At 35.4% G+C, this 22,784-nt stretch overlaps 1 protein-coding gene and 1 long non-coding RNA gene across 2 annotated transcripts in view; one reads left to right on the top strand and one right to left on the bottom strand.

The window, feature by feature from the left end:
• LOC145252753 (uncharacterized) overlaps positions 1-22,784 on the top strand; it is a 511,723-nt gene that overhangs the window by 144,034 nt on the left and 344,905 nt on the right. The window lies entirely within an intron of this gene.
• The window catches only part of LOC145252754 (uncharacterized), a 160,688-nt gene that overhangs the window by 41,729 nt on the left and 96,175 nt on the right, over positions 1-22,784 (bottom strand). The gene's annotated exons all lie outside the window — the stretch shown is intronic.

The raw sequence follows: 22,784 nt of genomic DNA, 5'->3' as shown, positions 1-22,784 counted from the left end.
CCCCAACTAGGAATCGAACGGAAAGCACAATACTTAGTTTGATGCGCTTTAACATAAAGGTAAACACAAAAGCAGCCAGATTGGCCCAGTAGTTTTTTTTTTACTTGGCACTTACCACTTATCAAGGCCTGAAGGCCACTCGAGGATAAGGGTCAATAAATGTAAAATGGTAGTGTAGTAATTAATGGTGTAAATTGATTAGAATTTGATTATTTATGAGGACGGCTCAAGAAGACCGTGTTTATATTAGATTTGAAGGTTACCATGTTATATTCAACCCGGAAGCAGACCAGCGGAACAGTGTTCCACAGGCGGGCAGTTCTGGGGAAAAAATGCTTTTTTTCTGCGTTTAGCACAGATATAGAGTGAGGAAAATCATATAGAGTGGTTTTAGCTAGTCGAGTGTTTTTTTTTGTGAAAGTTTGACAAAAGGGTAACAGCAAATGGAGCTCAGTCGAACACTTGACATGAAAATAACCATCGAGAAAAGGCAGTTTCTTTTTGCGGGAAAGAGGTTGCAGGGAAGAGAAAAGGGCATCACCTACCAGGTTTTCCGAGCAAAACCTATAAAGTAAATTTTGTATCTTGCTGATAAGTCCATATTAAAATAAGTGTTTTATGCAAAAGTGATAGTTGAATATTGTTAAATTTGTACTCATTTTGCATTAAATACAAATCCCTATTAATCTCTATCAATCTTTAAGTGTGCATCGAACGGGCACCATAATACTTATACAGCTTATAAACACAAAGGTCATGGATATAACCTTAAACTATATCCGATAGTGAGGCCTCAGCTTGTTGGCTTTGGGGAGTGTGGAGCCACTCTTTAATTGCCATTGCTCCCAGGTCCACTCTGACCCGGACTGGTAGTACCTGTTAGGGTCCCAACTATGAGTTAAATAGAAACCGACTTAAAAAAAAATCAACAAATACACTCTATTAAAAAAACTGTTCTTCAAAATCACTGAATTCGGAATTAAATAACATGAAAAGGGTTGATATGGCATATAACAACAACAACAACAATGGTTGTGCCACAACGGGATGCTTAAAACATGGGTCTAATGAGCAAAAGATAAGACTCTTTTTACCATAATAATGAAGAGATAATCATCTATTAGGATACTAAGGCTACTCGAGGATAAAGTTTAATGAGTGTCAGGTAACCAGTAAGACAACATCGTGATGACAATGATAATAGAACTGGTGTGGTTTTTAATAATTTAAAAGGATGGCTAAGCAAGAACTTGTTTGTATTAGACTTGAAAATAGCAATGTTACAGACAGCTCGTAAGCAGCCCACAGCATTATGTTTCATAGACGGTTAGTTCTATGAAAGAAACCGTGATTGAAGAAAAGTTTTTCTTCGCGATGAAAAGTATTTTATCTTCAAAATAAAGATTAGGAAACGTTTCCGTTTTTCATTTGGAATCATAAGGCATCAATATTACGTATGTGTCATTATTTTGAAAATGTTTAACAATCTAGATAATATTTCTATTAGTCTGTTATATGCCTATCTGTTCTATTGTTGATTGCCCATTCGTTAAGAAATCTGAATCTTAAATATGTCAGTAAAAGAATGAACAATGCAAATTAAATTATATTGTTAAAAAATAGGTTAGAGTTATATATTGAGGATTCTTTTGTTCGCCAAAAGTGTGTTGGACAAACATATGTAAAGCCACGTGAAATTGGTCACATTTGAAAAACACCCTTCTGCAGTCATAAACAAAAGACATTTCTCCATATTATGGGTTCGGATTTTAGTCAGGCAAGTCAGAGAATCAATCAGAGAGAGTTGATCAGCCAAGAGTTGACATAGTCAGAGGAGAGTCCCTTTAGTGACGGAGGGTAGAAGATTAACCATGTAGATACAAGTGAATTCCTGAAGTTATTCGACCGGTCCATAAGATGAATAAAGCAATCATCATTGTGTTTTATAACTATTGTCTTGTGTCATCCTTCACGAACGAAAGGTAATTGTGTTTATCATCAATTATAATAAACCCTTCCAAGATTATGTGTCCTCCTCACCATCATCACAAGTGAAGTATCTCCTCCTCTCTAATAGGTGTTAAAAGAACTGTATTATATATATATATATATATATATATATATATATATATATATATATATATATATATATATATATATATAAATGTCTTATCTCCCTCATCATCACTATAGTTATGTCTGTATTACATGAGTCCGTTATATATGTGCCCCAATACGAACTCCCCGTCATCTCTAAATATGGAACCCGTACTACACAACACTATTTTCTTCGGAAACTACTGAGCCGATCTGGCTGAAATTTTGTATGGACATTTGTTATGATAATATACATTAAACAAAGAATTATGGTATTCTTTCGATTCACAGTAAGGAACTAGGTATTAGGCGTAAGGTATTATCTATATATTGATACGATAGCGTGTGTGTTATTTTCTGTGTCACGCTTACCTCCGGGCCGTTTAATTGTTACGTACTCCCATTTCTTGTCATAAATAATTTTACCAAAAATTCTTCATAAGTTTTGGTTTCGGTTTTGATTATAGCTGATGACACTTAATTAATGTACTTCTTAAATAAATCATTTTATCAAGAATTCTTCATAAGTTTTAGTTTCGGTTTCGATTATAGCTGAAAGAAACTCAAATTATATATATCTATCCTATTATTTTTTTCATAAGTTTTTACTTCGGTTTCAATTCAATCTAATGCACCCAAGTCATATGGATATATATTTTTTATTTTTGAAATCACAACTTGATACTATATAATAATCGATAGAAAATTGATTCTATAATAGTATAAAAATCTGCATGAATTAAAATATCATATTTAAGCGAATTTTAGGACCGGGCTACGCCGGGCTACGCCCTTGCTAGCTTTGATAAATATTTTTGTAGTTTTAACAAAAATTCTACAATAATATCAGGGCATATCTATTTACACTGAACATCCATAGAATGCCAACATCAATATATTACATATGAAAGCGTCCGCTGCGGAATTTCCACAGGTCCCGCTAATTATTTATAAATAAAATAAGATATTGATCCCTTTGTGGAATCAATGGTGGATGCGATGCCCATTAAAGATATAGCTTACCTTTGATAATGTTTAATGTTTCTATGATACGCGTGCGCAACCTGTGGATAATTATATTGTCGAAGACAGGTCCTGAAGTAAAAAATCCTTTTACATGCAAGGCAGGCAGGTCATGAAACAAAAATATCTTTAATGTTATTAACTGTGCCAAGATGTAGTTCGATACATCATCATCATCATCATCATCATCATCATCATCATCATCATCATCATCATCATCATCATCATCACCACCACCACCACCACCACCACCACCACCACCACCATCATCATTATTATTATTATTATTATTATTATTATTATTGAAAAACAGCAACAACTCACTAGGAGTTTTCACGCAGGTCAGCATTAGAGATTGCTCACTGACAACAACTGGTGGTGTTACCCGGAGTCTGGGTGAGAAAAAGCTCCCCAGATTTTCAATACTCTCCACCTCTGTCGGTAACCTTTGCAAATCATTTGCGTTATCGCAACAGCTGTTTGTCATATAAGTCCTCCCTGACAATGACCATTGGTTTTCACTAGGATTTGCGTGCCAATAAGCCTCCTTTAATGACTGAGCTTCTTCGAACATATCAAGTAAAGGTCTGTATAATGTTTTCTTTTCTTCTCCATCTTTTCATTCTCTTCGACTATTAGCTGTGGTGCCAGTCGATACCTACACCACAATTCTTGTGTGTGTATGGGGAAGGGATAGTTAATTACAATTTTGCAGTTTCAGTTTACTTGGTTCTATTTAGTGTCCGTCTATCGTCTTGTGTTACTTCTGTTGCACTTTCTGTAAGATCGTTTAGCGTTTGTAATTTATGTCAATCTCGACATTCGAATGTTTTCCTTAAGTCGTTTTCACGATTACTATGTTCTTAGCTTTTTCCCCTGATTCCAATTTCTCCTATTTTTTTTTTGTCAACATTTCTTGTTATCTTGACTTTCTTCATGTCTTCTTTTATCTCCCTCTGACCAATTCCGTGTATTTTCTTCGCTTCTCTACTTGATTTTCACCCTGTAGGCTGCTGGGACGACGAAATGTACGGTCTGTCTACTTTCGATTATTATTATTTGTATTCACTAGTAGTTCCCACACAGGCCATCAGCAGATATTGTTTACTGACAGCAACCAGTCGTTTTCTCTGGAGTCTGAGTGACATAATAATAATATTATTTAAGGAGAGTAAAAAGTTTATGTTGGCTTTATTTTAGGTAGCATCGTAACTCTCACTCGCCTGTTGGACTGAGGTACGCCCCCTGGGTAATACCTAGGAGGTCCACCCTCCCATGCCTTGCCACCGGGCTTTCCGGTGAGGCAAGTTTATTGCTTGCTGCCTGAGGCGCCCCGACCGGGGAATGCCGACGAGGTTACTCAGGCAATTTTTATAATTGCAGGAGTGCCCGTTCTTTAGGGGAGCCTGCGGGGTTCCGACTTTCCGGCCTTGTGCCACATAATGCCGATGTGGGCAGCATTTAAATATATACCCCCATTAGTTCGTCTGATGGGGATGTGTCTCCTAGCAGCTTCGGCTGCAGGGAGACAAGGTAGTAGTACTCATCAAGGATTCGTCACTTTACACTCAGCCTAACAGGTGAGGGTCCGGGAACCGGCCCAGCACCTGTCGGACTGAGATACACCGCCCAGGTAATACCTAGGAGGTTCACTCTCCCAGGCCTTGCCACCGGGCTTTCCGGTAGAGTAAGTTCATTGCTGACTTCCTGAGGTGCCCCGACCGGTGAATGCCGACGGGGTTACTCAGGCAATTTTTACAATTGCAGGAGTGCCCCTCCTTTAGGGGAGCCTGATGGATCCCCACTTTCCGGCCTTGTGCCATGTATTGGCGTGGTGAGCAGCAAATAAATCTCTACCCCCACCAGTTCGTCTGATGGGGAAGGTCTCCTAATGACTTCGGCTGCAGGGAGACAGGATAGTCCTACTCGTAATACTACTGGGGAATGCCGACGGGGGTGCCCAGGCAATTTTTGTTGAGGCGAGAGTGCCCCTAGTTTATGGGAATTAACCTATTCCCCACCTTCCGGCCGTGTGCCACATTTTGCTGTGGTAGACAGCAAATAAATAAGTACCCCCGCCAGTACGTCTGATGGGGAAGGTCTCTTAGCGACTTCGGCTGCAAGGAGACAGGGTAGAAGTACTCGTCAAGGATTCGTTACTTGACACTGAGAGGTGAGGGGCCGGGAACCGGACCAGCACCTGTCGGACTGAGGTACACGCCTGGGTAATATGTAGGAGGTCCACCCTCCCAGGCCTTGCCACCGGGCTTTCCGGTGGAGTAAGTTTATCGCTTAATGCTTGAGGCGCCCCGACCTGAGTCAAAAACAGTTTACACACCCCTTTTTTATATAATGGAGAAATCCTTTCGGATTCAATTTTGGTTTTACTTGAGAAAAGGAAAGAAAAATAAAATAAACAAATAAAATAAAATAAACAAATAAATGAAGAAATAAAAATAAACCAATAAAATAATTGTTTTTTTTTGGGGGGGGGGAGGTATTTGTCTTTATTCTCATTGGTGAAAAGGAATTGTTAATATATTGGTATAATGTGTGCAAAAAGAAGCCATTTTTTTAATACATATAAAAATAAACACTTTTCAAATATATATATAAATATACAAATAGAATACTTTTCAAATGCATATAATGCACAAAAATTCATAAATATACATTTTTTTTAACAAATGTTTGCCAAAAAAAAATGACTTCTTTTTGCACACATTATACCACCAAATGTCCCCTACCGCATCCCGTTTTTTTTTTCTCACAGAACGGATATAGCGAGTCTGTCTCGGGTCTATCGATATTTTTATGGCAGATGTTCAACTGTTTCTCTACCTTTGGCCTACCCCAGTAGAGAATTCGCAACAGAGATTCGTCCAGCTACAACAATTGCCAACAATGTTCCTTATTGCATATATGAGCCTAAAACTAGATGTAAATTCTATGAGCATGGCTTAAGGAGTCTAAGGTAACCAGTGAGGCATACGCGGCATAATCACGTTGTCACACCGGTTCCTGTCAGATTACCGAAGTTAAGCAATGTTGAGCCTGGTCATTACTAAAATGGGTGACCATTTTGGGAAGTCCAGGTGCTGTATGTAGGAGGACGTCGACACCTTCCTGCAAAAATTGCAAAAACCCTTACGGGGATATACATGCGACTGGGGACCGCTTGTGAATTTCATACTCCCATGAAACTTCCTGAAGAGGAAGCCGGTTAAACCCTGAATAGGGTTGGTGCTGACTGCACACATACAGTGACATATATAGATTCCATAATGAATCTATATGAAGGAGGGCTGTCTGTCTCTATGCCTACAAGGAAGAACAGGCCGGGCAGAGGAAAAAGCGGAGAAAGAGAGTGAAGGGAAAAAGAGAATTCGGCACCTTACAGATGCTAAACTTCTGACTGACAAACAATATGGATTTAGACAAGCCCGTTCCACAGCTGACATCCTAACTGTAATCTCTGAACGTATATAACATTCACTGGACAAAGCGGGGGAGGGCAGAGCGGTAGCTCTAGATATATCTAAGGCTTTTGACAGGGTATGGCACAAGGGTCTCCTCAGGAAAATTAAATCATACGGTATCACTGGCAGAATACTTAGCATAATTAAATCCTTCTTAGATAAGAGAAAAATCCAGGTTGTCCTCGACGGTCGAACATCTAAACAGTGTGATATAAATGCGGGAGTGCCTCAGGGGTCTATTCTTGGACCTCTATTGTTCCTGATATTTATTAATGACATCCCCGACAAAACTGCCTCTGAGATGGGTATATATGCTGATGACACTATACTCTATAACAGGCATGACAGGAAAACAAATGAACACATATCTAAAGAAATGGCAAAACACTAGAGGATGACCTCCAATCTGTAGTGGAATGGGGACATAAATGGATGGTCACACTCAATACTGCCAAGACTAAACTGGTTTCCTTCAATAACTACAAGAAACATTCTCTACCACCAATAGCAATGGCCAGTGACTCCGTGTCTGAGAGTACATCTTTCAAACTGCTTGGCCTAACGTTTACAGGAAACGAGTTCGAGCAATTATATTGAAAACATTGCCAGGGCCGCTGCAAAAAAGGTAGGCTCTCTCTACCGTGCTAGAAAACTACTGACACCTGAGAGTATCCTGTATCTCTATAAGTCCACCATTCGCCCATGTATGGAGTATTGTTGTCACATCTGGGCTGGTGCGTCTACTACTAGTCTCTCGCTCCTAGACAAGGTTCACAAAAGAGTCGCCAATCTGATAGGCCCTAAACTGGCATCTAAGCTTCAGCCTCTGTCCCATCGACGAAACGTTGCGTTCCTCTGCTTGTTCTACAAGTATTTTAGTGGTGAATGCTCTGACGAACTGCAGACACTTGTGCCCCCACGACGCAGACACCCTCGACAAACCCGACAGGCAGCTAAATCCCACCCCCACACAGTAGAGATCCCTAGATGTAAAAGATCTTTCTACCCCAGTAGTTTCTTCCCCAGAACCGCTAGACTCTGGAATTCCATTCCAGGATCCTGCTTCCCCAACTCTACTGACAAGCAGAAGTTCAAGTGCAACGTGAATCGACATCTTGCTGCCCAAATCTCAACATAGTACCCCAGTAGTTGCTGACCCTGATAGTAGCCCCCTACACCAAAGTAGCAATGTGCCTTGTTTGGGGTGAAAATGTAATAAAAAAAATTAAAAAAAAGAATTATAGAGATACGATAAACGAAAGGTAAAAAGATAGACATTTAAATAGAAATCTGTTACATTTGGCCCCGAGTAACGCCGGGTTACCTTGTTAGTGGTGTATAAAAAGTGTCTCTTTTAAAAATTCGAACATAGCAGTTTACTTCTTGATAACTCAAACCGCTTTTGGCTTTTGGCTAATGTCGGCTAATATTTACGAATTTTTCTTTGTTGGTAGAAAATATGAAACTGATGAAAGTATTTCAAAGATATGATAAAAAAAACATTACTTGACTGCGAGCCGTTATGGAGGCCGATGGCAAAGTTTCCAGCGACGTTTAGAAATAGCCAAAGTTTTCCTGATTTAAGAAAAGTTATTCTTCGCGATGAATGACATTCTTTCTTAAATATGGAGATCAGGGAACGTTTCCGTTTTTCATTTAGAATTATAAAGCATCAATATTTAATACAATAAAGGGGTGCCCAGCGTTGCCCGTTTGTTTGGAGGTGTAAAAGAAAAAAAGTGTGGGCAGGTAGGTAGGCTCGAGCCCGAAGTCTTGACGCGAAGGTGAAAAAGAAAGTGTGAAGAAACCTGAAATCTTACCGCTCGGCCACGACGGCACAGGAAGTGTAAAGCGTTTAATTTAACGATTAAAAAGGTAAGTGACAGGTGCGTAAATTTAATGAGGTAAACATTACGCGATAGGGGAAACTTAACTTTGTTTCCCGAAGATGTTGGAGAAAACCAGCTCCCCATATAAAAGGGCAGTGTCAAAATGAAGAAAAATTATCTGATGTGAAGGTTATTTTTTCCAACATTGATCACAGCTGATTGCTTTCTGGACGTCTCGGCACGAAAGGTCGAGAACACCACTTCGCTTTCACAGTTTCGCTTTTTCTATACGGAAAAGCCAAAGAAACACGCGGAGAGTAAAAAATATCGCGCCATAGCGTGTAAAAATCGTCCAAATAAAAGATACAAACGACGTCCTTTCGTAAATCGGAGATATTCTAATCTAGGGAGCATAAAAAGCTTTCAGAAAAAGTGACCCCCCAAAAAATACCTTTGGCAAACATACACAAAATGTGCACACACTAACACATATTTGGTCTAATATATATATATATATATATATATATATATGCATATATATATATTTCTTTTATTCTGATATGATTATCTATTTTTTAGATGTAAAGACGTAAAAATACTACTTCAAGGTCAAAAACTTGCCAATGCAATGTGTAAGAGAGAATAGATTATTGCCTAGCAAACGACAATTCTTCCTTCCTTAATAATAATAATAATAATAATAATAATAATAATAATAATAATAATGATATAACATTAATGATAATAATACAAATAATAATAGTTATAGTTATAGTTATAATAATATAAATAATAATAATAATAATAATAATAATAACTAATGCGTATTTGTGAATCGAACGAATACCATAACACTTAGTTCGCTGCATATTATCATAACAAAATCCATAAAAATTTAGGCCTTATCAGCTCAGTAATTTCTGAGAAAAAGTAGAACAGATAGACAGATAGACAGATTAATAAACATATTATATAGATTATGAATCATTTTCGAAATAATGTCGCATACGTAATATTGATGCTATATTATTACAAATGAGAAACGGAAACGTTTCCTGATCTGTATTTAAAAAAAAAGACCACTTTCATCGCGAAGAATAACTTTTTCTTAAATCAGCAAAACATCGTTTTTCTAAATGTCGCTTGAAACTTTGCCATTGGCCTCCATAACGAATCGCAGTCATGTTTTTCTATCATATCTTTGAAGTACTTTCGTAAGTTTCAGACTTTCTATCAACAGACGGAAATCCGTAAAAATCCGCGACCATAATAGCCAAAAGCGGTTTGAGTTATCATGAAGCAAACTGCTGTGTTCGAATGTTTGAAAGATATATCTTTTATATTACACTAACAAGACAACATGGCGTTGCCCGGGGCCAAAATGTAACAGATTTATATTTAAACTTCGTTCTCTTTATCTCTCACTAATCGTGTTTTTATAATTCTGTCTTTGGCTCAACTCTCTTTCTCAGCTATCTTCTCTGCCCAGCCTGTTCTTCTCCATATACATAGAGACGACATCTCTTATTCATATAGATTCATTGTGGAATGATTCGGCATAATGGAACAAAATCCTCCTTGATAAAAAATATGTTATGCCGCTTTAGTAAAGAAAATGGCCAGTTTAAGGTGAAAGTATGAAATTTATTAAGAATATTAAATACTATTTTTCATGGGCAACGCCGATCAAGAATATACCAATCTTGTAGGTGTTTGTCATATAGTTTTAGAATTACGCTGGACTTACAAACGCACATATACACCGACAATTGCCCTTTATCTATAATATAAATATCACATGTCTATTTAAATGCATGCGTATATGTATATATGTATGTATGTATGTCAGGTCATGTCATATGCTACTGGTACCATGTAACCCAGTACTACCTGTCTCATGGTCGGGTCATCAGCGACTAAACTGGTTCCCCCACCAGACTTGTTTGGTGAGGAAGGTGGTTAGTCTCCCTGAAGGATTAAAAACAAACCTTCCAAAGGGCGAATGAACCCTTTTTCAGAGTCTACGGCCAACTAGCACTGTGTGTGTTTGTGTGTATGTATGTGTGTGTTGCGATGGAGAGGGCTGCTGTAAGCCGTGGTGAAGGCAACCTTTCTAGGAGAAGCAAATCTCTGATTAAAAAAAAACATAAAGAGGGAGACCAGTACGCGCATTAAGCTGGTCTGCAGTTTAACTTGCTGCTGGCTATATTGCTCTTGCTTGTTGCTGGATCTCAACATTTTGAACCGAGAGAGAGACTTAGCTGTCGTACAAAGCTAAAACACTGGAGCATCATCTGTGTATAGATACTCCCGCAGGCATTTGTCTATTAAAATGGTCCTGTGGCGATTGAAGCCTTTTTGGGACTCATGAACTTTAAGTGTCTGAGGGAGTGTCACTCGTCTGATAAGACGTTGCAATCATCATGTATGCATGTACGTCTTTCTTTAACTTTCAACAGAGTCGACATATTTCCACGGGATCAGTATCGTTTTGAAGCTCAACTCTTCGGACAACAAATATCGAGAAATTTGCTGAGAACATTAATTCCTTCAGCCTCAACTGGGAACTTTCTATCGGGAGGGGTCGGTTTTTTCGTCGATATTTTTGAAAGTCATCCCCTCTTTTTGATTGACTAGCCTTAATTTAAACCTTCGTAACTTCTGCTTTGGCAATGGACTCAACAGCAAAGACATCACGACTTTTTTTTCACGATCTTTTCCTCTTTCGAGGTACGGGTTCAGCCTGCCTGCCTACTACCATATTTTTTTTTTTGCTCAACACACACCTCCAAACACCCGGGCTAGTATACAATATAATGCTTATCGAGATTTCTTTAAATTCAGACATTTTTAAGGTTGTGCCAAATCAACGGTATGTGTAATAATAATATGTTATAATAAAGTCTTATTCCTATTACTTCTATTTGGCAGTTCACAATTTAGTTAATAAATACAATAGGAACACTTTTCACAAGATTTTAATACTGGGCACGGACTCATATACTTTCATTCCTTCATGTTTTCTCCATATATAGTATTCATTCGAAAGTAATCTACATTATATAGGTTATCTCATTTGCATATAACATTATAGAAAGTATTTTTTAATAACTAGGTCATAATTTTTTATGGGAATTAGTAATAGAATTGTTTTAAGTATTCTATTTAGAAATATTATATAAAATTCATTTATTTAAATTATTTTTTTAAATTAATTTACTTTTAATTTAATTTATTTTAGATGATTTGTATAACAAACATCAACTGCATTTAAAAATGGAAGTATGTTTCCATTCAACCTAGGAGTTATTTCCCGTTAAGCTAAGTGGTTTTATTGTTCTGGTTGAATTTCATAGTTGAATATTACTATGTTTTATGCTTTAAAAAATCTAAAATATGGTCAACTTTCAGGAAAATCGTAAAATGTTCGGATATTTGGTGTATCATTAATAATATTTGACTTAATTCTCCGGCCAGGAATATGTTTTTTTACCTGGAAAATGCCGGGTATCTACAGCTAATATATATATATATATATATATATATATATATATATATATATATATATATATATATGGGGTGACCCCCAAAAAACGGGCCCCAACTCTAATTAGGCCCCGTTAGTGTTTTGTCCGAATGAAATGAAACTTTGGTTATAACTAGTTTATTATATTCAAAACATCACATCAAAACAGTAGGGTCTTTGGCCTTTTTTTCTCCTTTGACTGTAAAATGCTCAGAAAAACAATTGAATGTCCTCTATTTTTTTTGTCACCCTATATATATATATATATATATATATATATATATATATTAGTTCCAGGACAATTAATCAGAGTCGGGAATCGGAAATATCGAAATTTTTGGGGTATTAGAATCGATATCTAAATCAGAAAAGTTTTAGCTTAATTTCTGATTCCAAAAACGATTCTTTTAAGGTTGTATATTCACAACATCAGACTAAGAGCCAATGATCATATGTTATAAATCACATTCCCAAATTCAGCACTGACTCTCAAATTTATTTTAGTTTTTTTTTTTTGGTTAATAATGGCAAAGTAAATATTTACTTAGCCCCTCCCTACTGCTTTAAATTTTCAATTTTCTTGGAACTTATTTTCTAAACGTATATATACCGTCCTCCAAGAAGTTCACAGTTTATTATCAAAATATTACAAATGCCGTGGGCATTTAAAAAAAATCACTGGCCCTGTGTAAAAACCGCCGTTGGACGGTCATTGTCTTCTGAAATAATTGATATTTCATTATATATTTGACCAAAATTGAAAAAAAAAAAAAACAGATGAAAATTTCATAATGAGTTTCGCAAACTTTTAGATAAATACATTGAGTGAAAATATTTAAAAGTTTGTTGAATTTGAAAACTATATAAATCTAACCCGGATATAAGATACCATATTATTTAATACCCGGATATAAGTGAGATTTTCTCTAGTCTCAAATTAGAGTCTGTGTTTATGTACATAGTAACCCGGATATAAATAAAAAACGGATTATAACCCGTATATAAAATAGCTGCAGTGACCGGCCAAAGTAGTTTCTTATATCCGGGTTACACTGTGCACTTAAAACTACCTCCTCATCTGATACATGAGATCCGACTAGTAATTACTGTAACTAACAAAACAAAAATAGATGAAAAACAAATATATAAAAAAGCATCGTGATGATGCAGCCCGTCAGTCTTGAAGATGACCAGTCGGGGCCTCACTGCTTTATTCCCCGGTGTTTTCGTAATCCTCTTTCTGTGTGAAACGTCCAGTTACGGGCACCGCATATGTTGGTACCGGGGTTGTGTCATCGATAGTGTATCAGCTTCTCCAATCTTTCTCTCTATTTCTTCCTTTCCCATTGTGGAAACTATTCCGCCAGCTACTCTTTTCGTTGGCTTGTTCCTCCTTACTCTCGACATTTATGTCTATCGCCTTCAGGTGCCGCTTTGTTACATGCAAGAAATACATTTTACGAAAGATAACTTACTGTAAATATTTATTTTTTATGAAACCATTATGTAAGAGTTTCTGAGAATAGGTCGCGTTACTTTAGAATCAATAGATTTTATACCCCCAGTTTCTAGCTTAGTAATAAGGATGATAAAACAAGGTGGGGATAAAACTAAAATGTTTAAACAGTTAAATAAAGCATTTGTTCGTTATCCTGATGCTTTTGAATCGGATAAAAATGACCAGAATATATTAATAAAGGATAATCCAACACTATATTAGTAATGTATAAAATCTATTACTTTATATATATATATACATATATATATATATATATATATATATATATATATATATATAAAATTTATTTATACAAACATTGATGATTATGGTCAGTTTTCGAGGGAAATTCTTGGCCTGAAGACGTAATCTCCCCAGCACGGGTGATTACAGAAACATGTATGCACATATGTAGCCATCAGTGTTTGTATAAATAAATATGTTTACTCATTGAACCTTTTTTGGTAGACACATGCTGTTTCATAGGATGTACTTCTAGGACACTAAACTCTACTGCCAATATATATATATATATATATATATATATATATATATATATACTTCAGAAGAAAATTTTGTGTAGCCTGTCTACTGAAAGAGGTTTTATTTTATTTTATTAACAAGTTATTTCGGAGTGGAATTTGAAGCCCATGTTCTATAATTATAAAAAAATATTAAATATATTAAATTATATGTTTATTAATAAACGGATCTACCGAACTTATATAATGATAATTTTTTTTATTGGACTCATTATATAAACAAAGAAAATTTTCTCCAGGAAAATGCCTACTTCGGACTATTACCTTGTGATGTGGATTACTTAAAATACAGATTGGATCACTTTACCCCACTGCTATCAAAGACATTCACTTCGGATTTAACCATGCAATTTGTATGTGAATCTTTATATCCTTTTCATTAACTTTCCTTACTCTATGATATCTAAATACTTAAACAACTTTTAATTGTAATTTTCCATGTCTCACTTACTTTAGCAAATAAGGTGTAAACCATTATAATTATTTGCTAATATTTTCTCCTCTGAAGAGATGGTAGACATCGAAATCCTATAAGATAAGGAGTTATAATATTTCAAATGTATACTTTGTCTTACATAGAATAATAAAAATCTTTTGATTTTAAATTTAACCACTTCACGCTATAGATTTTAAAATTTATTGAATGATTAAAATTTTATATATATATATATATATATATATATAAATAAATATTTTAACTTTTATATAGTTTTAATACATAATAAACAATGTAAATATATGAAGTAATAATAATAGTAGGGGTGATAAGTAGTATAATGGATTAATCCAAATCATATAAATACAACACTGGTAAATTAAAAAAAAAATACATCCATTTTGAATTTGGAGACAGACGAATCTCACAGGAAAGGAATACCTTTTTTGTAACATGAATAGGTTAGCCAAATTAATCATGAGCAGATAACTAGATCCAATATTTGGAACATTTTTTGTTCTTGTGATAAGGAGAGGTGGTATTTTATCACCACTGTTGGGGAGCCATGATTTAATACATTGTTTTGTTTTGAAATCCCCGAAACAGTGTTTTAGGATAGACAACTGATGATCCCTTAAGTAAGTATTAGAACTATTGTGAATTCGAGAGCAAGTTGATTGCAGGTTATTGAACGACTTACTGATTAAATAGTCTTTATGCGAATGATAAAAATATAAAAATTAAATAAGTTTTTATATAGTTTTAAAGATTAAAAAATGTTCACGACTATATATATATATATATATATATATATATATATATATATAGTAAGTTATAAAATATATATGGCGATTAAGCTACACTGAATATTCTGAGTTTCATCCACTATAGGATTCGTCAGGCTTATGCCCGAATTTTGTGGTTGTTTGTCATTTTTATATACGCATCTTCTATTGCGATTTTAGTTAGCCAATCAGCTTTCTAGTATCAACCGCGCCCTTCCTATCAGCCAATGAGCATGCACTTATCGGACAAAGGGCTATTTGACCTCTTGTTGACCTTCTCCTTTGTGTGTGCTCTATTTAGCCTGGATATATATATATATATATATATATATATATATATATATATACATATGAAAAAAAGAGTTAACCGCTTCATTTAATCCTCAAATCAAACGTTAGAAATACAGTGCTAAATATGGTTTATTTTGTCCTATCCAGGCTTTCGTAGTTAATTTTACACTATCATTAATTTTTTTAAAATTTCGCTACGTAAATTTATAGAGTGATATAAAGGTGAAGTGTAAAAACCCATCTTGGTCAAATAGTCTTTGACAAGGATAGAGTTGTGGACTGGTGCATTATCCCAGTGGAAATGCCACTGACCCAATTTGAAGAATGTCGAACGTTTTCCCTGAACCCCTTTAAAACATAGTATTTCTTTTTGACTGTCTGTCCAAATAGATTATGCCCGTACTGTCAACAAAATGGACCATCATAAGTTTCTGGGTGAATTCTGGCTGGCCTTCTTTGGGTCTGTGAGACCAGCATGTTGCCACTGCGAATTATGTGTCTTGGTATCCGGGTCATAGCAGTATATCCAGCTTTACTCGCAGGCCACAAGAACATGAAGAACTGCGGCATCTGAATTGATCATCACCCTTCTATCATCATAACGCATTTTTTTTATCTTCTCTGTGCATCCTTGGCATACACTTCGGGAAAATCTTCCACATTTCAGTTCCTCGCGAACACTTGTGTGTATAGTCCCCACACTGACATCAAACTGTGCACTTTTTGTATCTATAGACACACGGCGGCTTTTATCTATTAATGTTTTTATTAGGCCAATCAACTCTGGTCTTCTGACTTCCTTATCTTTCACCTCTCATCACCCTTCACATACTCCTGCTTTCCTTGAATCTCTTATGCCACTCAAAAACTGATACTTGATTCATGCAAGATGGTCCAAAAGCAATCTGAAGCATTCCATACGTTTCTATGACATTTTTCCCAAGTTTAAAACAGAATTTTATTGCATGTCATTCTTCTAAAGTGTCTTCACGCCCAGATTGTATTTTTGAAATTCATCAGCCGTGTCAATGAGGCTTTAGTAGAGTGTATGCCAATTCCTACTGTAGCTGTTCATTTTAATCTGAAATCATACAAATTGGTTAGTCATTTCATAAGATGTATAGCAATAACATGTTGAATGTTAAAGAATCTACGACAATTTTAAATGCCTGTACAAAAAAGTCTGGAAACTTTTGAAGGCGCCTTGCATTTCTATCACGCTTGCCAATTGACGGCTGATGCAATTTCATTGGTTAAACGTTTTGGCATCTTCCGGCGATTCACGTAACCATGCCGGCCATAAGATGTCAACGAAACACCGGTTTTCACAAGTTCCCTATTCTGCATATATACCTTAAATGATACACTAGATTTGTTATTTATCCCCCTCCCACGGCAGGAACATATGCCACAAGGATTTGAAAGCCAACAACCTAGAGAAAGAGCGTTCGAGCCTGAAAAAATTGGCTCGGCAGTCTCATCGGATTTCCCCGACAAGGGCGCATCAGACGATTAGAAATAAACTAACCACTTTTCAAAGAGAGAAAGCACAGCGTGGGAGAGTGAAACTTCTAGAATTGCACAGGACTAGAAATTTTTCTCAATCTACAGGAATGAGAATATTTAAAAAATAGCCATTGCTGTTTGGCTTTAATGACGAGGAAAAAATTCTTCAGCTGAAAATATGTAACATTTCGTTTTTTTTTATCCGAATGATGAAGATTCTTCTATTTCCGAACTTTTTTCTTTCGACGATGTATACTGATTAAATCTGTGAAAAGACTGCATAAAGGCCATTAACGTTTGCCAATCATAAGATTTATCGATTTGGCGCGTTTTTTATTCTTTTTTTATTGCTTCAGTTCATCGATCTTTCAATAGGATTTTTTTTCAATTAATAGTTAGTTTATTAACAATGTGCCCTACATAGTATTAAGTAGTATTAATAATAAAATACAATATATAATATAATATAATAATTACTTTGTAGTAGTGATCAATTATATATAAAATAATGATACAATTGCATTACTTTATCCCTTACAAAAATGATAATAATTCGGTAAAAAAAATCGTTATTAAAAACAAATCAAATCGATATATCTATATAATTATAACACTTTGTGGATCGAGGATCGGGCGATACTATCTTTTAAAACGTTGATGACAAGTGAATATATATAAGTGTATCTATGCTAGTAACGTGAGAATCGTGCGTTCTGGTGTCGATGAAGTTGCTGAAGGCGATTTTGACGTTGCTTAGGCTTTTGAAGCATTTCTCACGCAGAAAGTTGTCGAGATGTCCGAAAAAGTAGTAGTCGGTAAATTAGAGGCCTGGAGAGTACGGCGGAAGAGGCAGAGTTTTGTAGTCCAATTCGTTCAACTTCTGTAGGGTTAGTTCATCAACGTGCGGTCGCATATTCGGTGAAAAAATTGAGCCTAATGCTGTGCATTGTTGTTGAAGTTTCTGATGCATTTCATCCAATTGTTGACATTACTTCTCTGTCGTAATGTGTTCTCCTGCATTAAAAACAAACCATCAAAAAGTCAGCATGATCTTCTTTTGGTGCAACTGGCTTCGGGAAGTATCGTGGAGTTTCATTGGCGTCTAATCACTGAGCTGAGCGTTGCCAGTTTTCGTGAAGAACCCACTTTTTATCGACAGTCACAACCCGATCGAGCAACGGGTCATTCTTATTGCGTAAAAAGAAAAAAAGAAAAGATGACACTTTATAACGGCGTTTCTTTTGGCTTTCGTTAAATTCGTGTAGTATCCATTTACCAAGTTTTTTTTTGTTTTTCCAATCTCTCTTAAGTGGTTGGAAACCGTCATATACTTAGTCTCATTCAGAAGCAAGTTATCGACCAGTTGTGCAAGGATTGGCTCCGACTAAGGCTTTTAATTTATCGTTATAAACACCCGATGGCCGATCACTGCGCTCATCATCGTGCCCAGAAATTTCTTCAACCACATGTTTGCTGTGCGTTCAGTAGTGATTTCTGTGCCAAACACTTCGTTAATATCGCGAGCTGTTTCAGCAGCTTTTCGATCTAGCTTGAATTGAAATAAGAAAATTATGGAATTTGTTTTGTTTTCATTTTATATTCAGCGTTCTGAAAAGAAAACATAATTGTTTTAAAACGACTGTAATTTAAACGATTAGATAGAGCGAATAACGCTCTTTAAAATTATATATAATGTGAACGTATCATAACGAAAACTTATTTGAAAATACATCATTTGAAATAAAAAAATAAAAAATTCCGAAAGAACTTTGTTCTCAATCTATTATTTGGTCCTGTCGGTGGGGCATTAGAATACGCCGACTGCCCCCCTGCAGAGGGTAAAAGTCCCTCAATGGGGGTCCTGGATATGACCTTAAACTATATCCAGTGGTGAGGCCCCAGCTTGTGGGGTTTGGGGAGTGTGGAGCCACCCTTTAATTGCCATTGCTCCCAGGTCCACTCTGACCCGGAGTGGTAGTACCTGTTAGGGTCCCAACTATGGGTTAAATAGAAACCGACGTGAAAACAACAAATATATTCTATTAAAAATTTTTTTCTTCAAAATCTTTGGATTCGGCATTAAATAACCCTAAAAGAGATGATATGCCGTAAAACAAAAAACAACCAACCAACCAATCTATTATTTGTTTCGTTTATATGCTGCGTCACGTAGACCTATCTGTGTCATAATAGGCTAATTATTTTTTAGCACTTTATTATACAAATCTATATGTATATATATATATATATATATATATATAAACTACTTCATTTACTCACATAAATTTAATATACGAAAGTATAAATTTATGCGTAAACTTTAAGTATTTACTTCAAAAGTGCTCAATACATAAGTAGAGCTAGTTAGTAAGTTATAAAATATGTATGGCGATTAAGCTACACTGAATATTCCGCGTTTGATCCACTCTAGGATTCTTCAGGCTTATGCGTATATATATATATATATATATATATATATATATATATATATATATATATATATATATATATAAGTGATGGGTCGATTCGAATATTATTCATGATTCCAATACAATTATCGATTCTGATTCCTATTCTTAATAAATCCTTTAATGTTTTACTATAAAGTGTGTATTTTTCACGATTACCGTAAAAAAAGCACATGTATCTGCAGATATTTTCTCTAATGTAAAAATTCATTTGCGGCGGTTGATCTAAAATTTTAGTTTTACTGGTAGTTTAAAATCGATAGATATTCATAATTTTATCATGACTCTCAGCAGTACAATGTCTTGCTTTAAAAACCATCAAATAGAAAAAAAATAATTCAAAAAATCGTTTTGGGCATCGGAAGATAGGGACACATTTTTCCGATACTGATTTCGATCCGACACTCCTAAAAGTTCCGATTTTTCCGATTCTCAATTCCGATTCCGATTAATCGTCGCAATACTAATTCATACATACATACATACATACATACATACATACATACATACATACATATATATATATATATGTGCATATATATATATATATATAACTTGCAGGTTTGTATATGCGATATATATATACATACATATATATATATAACTTGCACGTTTATGTATGCGATATACATACATACACACACATATATATGCACACACACACACACACACACACACACACACACACACACATATATATATATATATATATATATATATATATATATATATAACTTGCACGTTTGTATATGCGATTAGATTGTTTTGAGTATCAATGTTTGGTTTATTTTCAAGGTCAATTTTATTCATGCGCTCTAACTTGTACTTGAATAACTAATCTTATTTTTGGATCGAAATCAGCTTCCGGGTCCGTCGTATCGTTTATATTTAAGAGGAAAAACTATTTTTTTCCAGATAATCTGAAAGAGCAACTGAAACTCTTCCTTTCAGGGATTTTTTAATTTAGATTTGCGAATTTTTCTTCCAGCGAAAGAGAAGCGTTTCCAATGGGAATTTAAAAAAAAATATAGATAATATTTCCAAAAAATTTTCGCAGGTTTTTCTCTCTGGAAAGAAGCATCGAGAATTATTTACGTCGAATGTATTTTCCTAGTAAATATAAAGAAAAAAAACTGACTTAAATCAAATTTTTATTTTTATCTCCAAACGAGAGAAAACTTAGATGTGAAGAGAAAGCCGAATCCCTAAAACCGGGTACACAGACCGTTTCGACAATTGATCTCTAACAATAGGTTTGGCCTTCTAAAACGAATGATTGCGCCTCAATGTTATAGTGTCTTATAAAGTGAATTTTTATTATACTTATTATATTGTATGAATCCGCAAATTCTATCGTTAGCATAGGTTTCCCCGATATTTTTCCGGACAGAATTCTTTCTAGAACAACATTAAGCAATTTCATATAGAGCCACAAGAATGTTGCTATCATACAAAGTGAAAGTTATTTTGTGGAACGAACTGGATTCGAACTTGGAACACACTGGTCGTCATTTCGTATCATTAAAAACTTGATCACCGTCACCTTCCTGTAAGAACTGTGGAACTGTCTTCTGTTTTCCTGCTGTCGTCTTCAAGTCAAACGTAAACAAGTTCTTGATGAGCCGTTCCCCTTAAGTAATCCTATTTACCAAATTTACATTACTAACGATTACTATGATATTGTCCCATTGACTACTATGCAGTCTTCAACCCTTATCCTGCAGTGGCCGATGGGCCTTGATAAGTGATGAATCCCATGTAAAAAAATATGGTATGAATTTGTGTACCGGTTTTATTTTACTGTTGTTACATATTAGGGCGTTTACGTCAATACTGATTTAGTCATAACTCATGAATTTCGACAAAGATTACCCTGAGTGTGTGATGATAACTACCATATGTATAACGGATCTTTTCCGGAGATGAGCATCGTAAAGTTAAGGAGAGGGATAACAGGTCAAACGGTAGACAAAACCGTCGAACGCTGACGGATGACGTTATGTCTGTGAGCTAAGAGAGCAACATTATTCAAATAAGTATCAAATAAGTATCTCGATAAATGTCGTATGAATCAGACACCGCAAGTTAAGTTAGATAACTTGATAATCTAAGTGGAATGTTACCTCGATGTTCCCTGTTTGTCTGCGTTACTCTTACATATACTCTTTCAAATTTCTATCCTAGTAAAACATTGCGGGAAATTCAGAGAAATTCTCCTTTTGCCCTTTCTCATTAAAATGAGGCATTTTTTTATATAGCAACCACTAGGCAAAACGGCGACGATAAAAAAATTAAAAGGCCTCATATTAACATCCCGCACGTATGTATAAAGACTTTAAACGTATGTATAAAGACTTTAAATGTTAAACAGTTGACAATTTTGCAGGAAAAGCAAGATATTATATAATAGCATTATTGTAAGGAGAGATGCGATTCGACTAACTCTAAAAAGCGACTGACTTGAATAACCGCCCTCATTTTCCCCCTTTTTTTTCACTTCTAAATGCAAATGAAGTATTTTCACATGTTGTCACTAAATCAGAATTGACGGTTAATATAAATGAGACTTGTTCGATTTAAACTCGCAACATAGTAGACAAAATGCGTGAAATAAGACAACTTAAAAAACGAATAGCTGAACGGCAAATGCAAATACAAAGATCCAAGTCGGCAGACATCGGAAAAGAACTGAAGACCACTACAAACCCTGCGTCTTTGGATGGAGAAAGCGAAACAAAAAAGAGCACTTCAAAACTCACATACAAGTTTCATCATCTCGCGCTTCCATGCATACGCATTTGCAACAGTTTAGACGAATAGAAACAAATTGCTATTCAGTCACGAGAATAATGTAGACTACCCGCTATAATACTATGGAACTAATACATCTACGCTATATATTTTTTAAAAAAGTGTGTCTTCTATAGTATCCGACAAAATCAATTAGTTAACCGTCGTTATAAACAGCTACATATCCTACAAGAAATTCAATCAGGAAACGAAAAGTCAGCCGTGTTATACTCCCGAATGAAACCACCTTTAGATATTTTAAAAACTAATGTCGCTTAGGACTGTTGACAATCACTGCAAAATCGTTATAGAAAACGTGGGAGAGTCATATGTCCATTAAGTCTCATAACATTTGGCAAAAAAACAAAATAAAAACACGGCCATGGACAGAGGGGCGCCATTTATCTCAATAATTATCAATGAGCCTGAGGTTATTTCGTTAGTATCCGGCTAAGTTAAACTCTTTGCCAAGAACTGTGCAATCAGGGCCACATACCCTAAAAGCGAAAATTAT

This window comes from Euprymna scolopes, chromosome 29 (genome assembly GCF_053919585.1).
Source record: "Euprymna scolopes isolate OS-2025 chromosome 29, ASM5391958v1, whole genome shotgun sequence".
NCBI lineage: Eukaryota > Metazoa > Mollusca > Cephalopoda > Sepiida > Sepiolidae > Euprymna > Euprymna scolopes.
The sequence above is the reverse complement of the archived record's forward strand: the minus strand, read 5'-3'. Positions and strand labels throughout refer to the sequence as shown.